Source organism: Megalops cyprinoides, chromosome 9 (assembly GCF_013368585.1).
Source record: "Megalops cyprinoides isolate fMegCyp1 chromosome 9, fMegCyp1.pri, whole genome shotgun sequence".
NCBI classification, from domain to species: Eukaryota; Metazoa; Chordata; class Actinopteri; order Elopiformes; family Megalopidae; genus Megalops; species Megalops cyprinoides.
In genome coordinates, this window is record NC_050591.1 from 17,851,912 (window position 1) to 17,857,911 (window position 6,000).

Genomic DNA, 6,000 nt, shown 5'->3' on the forward strand with positions numbered 1-6,000 from the left:
TTTGATGTGCTGAATACATGTCCATCACTAGGTTTTATACCTTACCTTAACCTCTTATAACCCTACACCTTATGAGGATAACTGTCACAGATTCTGATATGTACCTCTTTCAACAGAACACAGCTTCCAGCCTTCTAGCTTCTCAGCCTGTTCCACACAGATTATAGCAGGAAGGGTAAACTAACAGCATGTATTTTCAGGAATGAAAGCTACATTGGGTCAGTCAGGGCAGCCTCTCTGGATAAATTTAAACTGGCTGATTCAATTTCAGTTTGTTTCTACAGGAACATCTTAAATCTCATTAACCAATTGAGTACCAATGTGGGATGCTATCACGCTATCAAAGATGGATAGACTAAACTTGTTTTATTGGTTATACATGACAAAACTACAAAGACTTTAGTTATTTATATGTCTGGATGACAAATTCAGTCAAACTCCACAAAAGTTCTGCAAATTAATATCATCAGCTTAGGGTCAAACTGAACATATATTTAAAATACAACGTTTTCTGAGATTCACTAAGGTAAAAAAAGTTCACAAGGGCTGTTATCAGATGCAATATTATCATCTTCCACCTTAAAATAGTCTATTTTGAAGAAAGGATAATGAACTGGTACACTTAATTAGCGTGGATAATTACTTTTGAAATGCACAACGCTCAAATCCAGTCATTTGCATCGACATGAAGCTGACCTCAGTTATAGATAGCTCTTTCTCTCTGATGCACTCAAAAAGCACAGCTCGTCTGGGAAACCAATCTTTAACCAGTCCTCACACTCTACTGTGGCAAACATGACAAATATTATCAACAAAAGGTGACTTCAGTGTGTGAGTGTGTCTGTGGTGTGTCTGTGGTGTGTCTGTGTGTGTGTGTGTGTGTGTGTGTGAGTGAGCATGCAGGAGAGGCCATTCAGGTTGGCCTTCTGGAACATTCTGTTGTCATTTTACTCTGCTGTCATTGAATTCATTGTTCCCAAAAGCTGACAGCAACTGCATTGTTAGAGAGGCAAGGAGCAATCCTCGTGAGCCGTTTCCGAAGAACGCACGGGTGCTAGCTCCCAATGTAAGGATTACACTTTTAATGTGACCAGCAAATCCCCCCACCAAGTTCCTCAGCATCTATTCCTTTAAATGTATGAGAGGGATTTTTTCATGAATTGAAAATTCATTTGGGTTATATCTGCTAGTACTTGAAAAAATGAAATGTGATCTGTAAATCACTCTGTGGCATTACTTTTTCTGAGGGGGGTTGTACCAAATGGAAAACCGATTCGATTAAATGTGACAACTCAGAATAGTGTGGGATTCTGCTCTGAACGCAAATGATCTCTGGGAAGCTTTAACACTGGGGAGTTCCCAGGGTTCCCATGGCTCCTGCCAGAGATTCTTTTGCATGACAATTTATCATTCCTTCTGTGAGAAACAACCCCATGTCATCGTCAGTGTTCTGTGAGTAAACGCATCTACTCCAGCGGGCTCTAGCAGCTGTATTGGGTTTATGGTGTTTGACCCTCCCGGGCAAAAATTTGCACGATTGCTCTCCAAAGGTCACTTTTTAAAAAAAAAAAAAGTCAACAGGGGCAAGAGCTTAGCTAATGTTAAACGGACATCTAGCTTAATTTTAGCATGTACCCTACATTTTTGCAGCACTGTGCTACCGTAAATATACCCCATATAAACTAGTGATTGATCACTGGGGAAAGAAGTCAAATGTATCTGTGTGGAAAACATTATTAGGACATTGTAGAATCAGCTAGATCTGGTTCCAAAATGACTAAGTCGGCTATCCTGCCCCATTGAGTCCATCTCAGCCAGTCAGAGAGCACAAATTAATGTTGGGCATTGTCAAGCATTCCTTGTATTTACTTGTCTGCCCACCCACACACAATGCATTACACATGTACGACACAAACACACAGCAACACACTGCACACATAAACATACAGCTCCCCTTCAAAACACCTACACAACAATCTACTGCTATTCTATTGTCAACTTCAGATGAAAAATGAAGGAGAACTTCACCACATCAACCTACTCAGCTTCCATTGCTGACTGTCAGTCTGTCAGTGCCATTCCGAATATTGCTTCTTGTGTGGAATGGCTGTTGATTATTGTTAAGGAGTGGTTATTTACAGTTTTTGTGAAACATGATTTCAACATATGCACATTTCAATTGTGTACACTGGAAGAATACAAACTTGAAGAACACAGGCCTGTGTTCCCTCTGAGTTTTGCTTTTTTTTTGGTCTTTGCTTAGTTCCTGCTTTCGAGAAAGTTCTGCTATGTAATTATGAAGCAAAGTTGGTATTTTCTTCTGTCAATGTTTGGGCAAAGGGGGAGGGGGAGGCAAGTCCCACATGAGGAAATGCTGTGCATGGAAGCAGGGGTTTGCCGGATGTCTGGAGTACAATTAAAATGGGCAAGCATACCCCCACCCTTCCCGCCACGATCTTAGTCACTCTAGATCTCTGCACTAAAATCTAAAGCCAAGAAGGTTCTGAGAGAGAGAGAGAGAGAGAGAGAGAGAGAGAGAAAGAGACCCTGTTTTTCCCTTCTTTACTTCTCTTCCTGTAAGTCCACTTTAAGCACACAAGTTTCCTCCATTAGGACACTAAAGAGAAAGACTCTCCAGTTTATTCCAGTCTAAAAGCCCGTCACCTCCTCTCTGTGTCTCTCAGAAAGATGCAGGCCTCAGTAAAGACTTGTGAGAGCCGAATGGCCTGTCAGTCAGGCAGTGCTGCAGGGAGGAGACTAGCAAAAGTCAGCATAGCATGAGGGACTTTCCCACTCTTCTACACATGGGAAAAGTTTTAGGGCAGATGTTTATCACGTGCATGTTTATGTGTGTGTGATTGTGTGCATGCATGTGTGCATGTTTTTCTCTGACTTTCTCTCACAAGGCCTTGTGTTGATTCATATAGAAAATGTGGCTCTCAGGGCCTCTCCAAATGGGATATAAATATAATGTGGGACTTTATGTGCTGCCCAGAGTGCTCACCACCCCAACCACACAGCCCCGTTTGGGCCCGGTTCCACCAAACCCAGACTCCCCAGGGGAGGGGCGGCGCGGTCCCTTCACACGGGAAAGGCCCCAGGTCACACGTCACGGCTCACTTTAAAATGAGGTTTAGAGATGCATACGCACCGCATTTCCTACTGTACCCTCCCAAAATATACACAAACACACACACAGAGACACACACACAACAACAACACACATAGCACGGCCAGCACACATCACCTTGGCAGGGCGGACTCCGTCTTTTAATGTGCACAGCAGTGGCTACAACTCATGTTCATGTTGCAAAAACAGTTGTTTAGTCAAATAAAACTGAATTTCACTCCATCTAGACAAAGGTTGTAAAACTAGTGGTCATAATATGTGTATCTCTGCCCAGTGACAGCAGATCATGTGACTTCTGACATACTTTCACAGCGCTGCAGCACACCTGCAGCACTTTTGTCTGTCCTTTTCCTGACAGACAGCGCTCCCCTGCAATTCCACCCTGTCTATAAGGCTGAGGGCACTCTGGAGAATGAATGGGGTGGCGAAAATCCTTTGGACCGTTCCCAGAGCAGGGTGAAAAGATACAGATTGACATGTCGACTGTGCCCATCAATTGAGGGAGAGTCGGGGTCATGGGGGGGGGGGGGGGAGACACTGGTTATCCAGGCACTGATTTTCTGCTCTGAAAGCCTCTTTTTTAATGAGGCTGGGCTGCAGAGCATTACCCATGGTGACCCATACACACATCCTGCCCTGCCTGCTCATATGCACCCTTCATTTCTGCTCCTAAAAGGAAATCTGGCCTGGCCAAGGCTGACCGGAGGTGATTTCACGCCTATTACTGTGGACCCTGAGAATGCATACCTCTGCCGGATTACAAACTCAGGCGTGTTTACCAGAGAGCACCTACTTCACGAACACATTGAACAATGTGTGCAAGAGACCAACCATGTGGAATGGGTCCATATTCTAATGTCCCTGCCTGCCCCCCAAGCTGTCTGCGGCCCGGCGGGCCTTCCAGCTCTTTCCGCACCACCAGCGTTTTCAGAAACAGTCAAAACAAGACGATACTGCAGAATCAGAATGCCGATTCTTCAGATTTATGCTGGTACTGGTGTGGAATGGAGACCCACAGAAATTGTGGCTTTCCAACAGGCCGGTTTAAAGCATTTTTTTTTTTAATATTATAATTTACAGTGCTTAAGAACACACGTTTGTACTTACAGAGAAATTCAGCCTCAATTTTTTAATGTAAATGTGGCTCTTCCACACCAAAGCTAGCTAGCTTTGTAAGATGGGTGCCTTTGACCAAGCACCATACCCCCACAACCTCACCTTAACTCCTAGACTAACCCACCACAGTCAAAGTATGAATGGGGTGTGTGAAATGGGTAATGTGTTTTTGTGTGTATGGGCAGCATCAGGAACACCGGGCAGTAGCATGTTTACTTGTCTGTTGTTAACAGCTAGGCAGCTTGCTAGCTAGTTAACCAAACAACCTCATTTGTCACATTTTGTACATCACATACATTTTTTGGTCATGTACCTAGCAGGTTAGATAAGATACTTTAACTAGGTTGATCTGGTTACAACTTCATTCAATGACCATACCAATGACCATACCATACCTCACCTTAACTCCAAGACTAACCCACCACTGTCAAAGTATGCATGGGGCATATGAAAAGGCTAATGATTTGCTAGATTTAATTTGGATACATTCCTGGAAGTACATTTGTTTTGCTCCTTATTAGTGCTTTAATGACACTAAGATATGGCATGCCTAGCAGGAAGCCTCCTTTCCCAGACCATACTGAATGCTCCTGTGGGATAAGTAGTCACTCTAATCAAAGGCCTGTCACCCTTGTAAACAAAACATTAGCCAGCTCTAGTATCTCCCCAAAATCTCCTTCCAGCACAGCCAAAGAATGTGTACAGGAATTCATTATGTTTATTTCTAATGCTCATAGGAAAAGAAATTTAAATTTCACGAGACAAAATGTTCACCCCTTGTCCCCGACAGCAAAACATCTGTCATTTTCACGAAAAGGCTTCGTTTCTCCAAGTTCAATTTTCCGTCTGACTGACGATGCCTTTTGTAAACATGGCAAAATATAGCATTTCATCTACTCCACTCATCCACTCAAGGCAAATGCTCACAGTGAAGGTTTCTGATGATAAACGTTTTGAAGTCTGAAACACATCATCGGCTACGATGACATTTCACATTTCGCGTATCTGTGAGAAAATATCAGCCTCTAATCTTAAATGCGTACTTACGGATAAGTTATGATTTGTGGACATGAAAGCACTCAAAAGCGTTCCATGCTGAGCAGACTAAGGTGGCTTCTTTTACTATACAGGACCGCCCAGAGGACCACTGAAACATGCAGTATAACGACTGATTTTCAGAATTTTCAATTGCAATTTTCTTTGCAATATCTTAACAAGTCAGATCTTTTTAATGTAATGCAATTAACTTAATCGGAACCCAACAGTAAAATATTTACCACTAACACCGTTTAATCTACTTGTTATACATGCATGCTGAAGTTATAGAAATAAACCATTTTTAGAAAATAAGAGTTAACAAAATTTGGTAATTAATAATGTTCAAACCACTATGCCCGCTTGTTTGAACACCTGTAGGCTGGAAGCTTGAGGAAAAGAGAAATGGACGATATACACATATCGCTAAAAAGGCAGCTTCTTACTGCCCTCTAGTGGTACAATCATGAAATGTGGAGGAAAAAACAACTAAAATGTCAGGAGCTTTCTGGGATTTGAAGTTGACTGGTTGAACCTGGACCAGGTAGGCCGCTTTCTCTGCATGTGAATTTGATCAGACACGTCATTCTACATGTTGGAGGCATGGTCGCCCGCCATAAGTATGGCCAATGCCTCACCTCTTTTAGTGAACAGGTAATATCAAACATCCGCAAAACTCGCAACAATATAGCAACGTAAGAATATGCGCACGGCCGCCC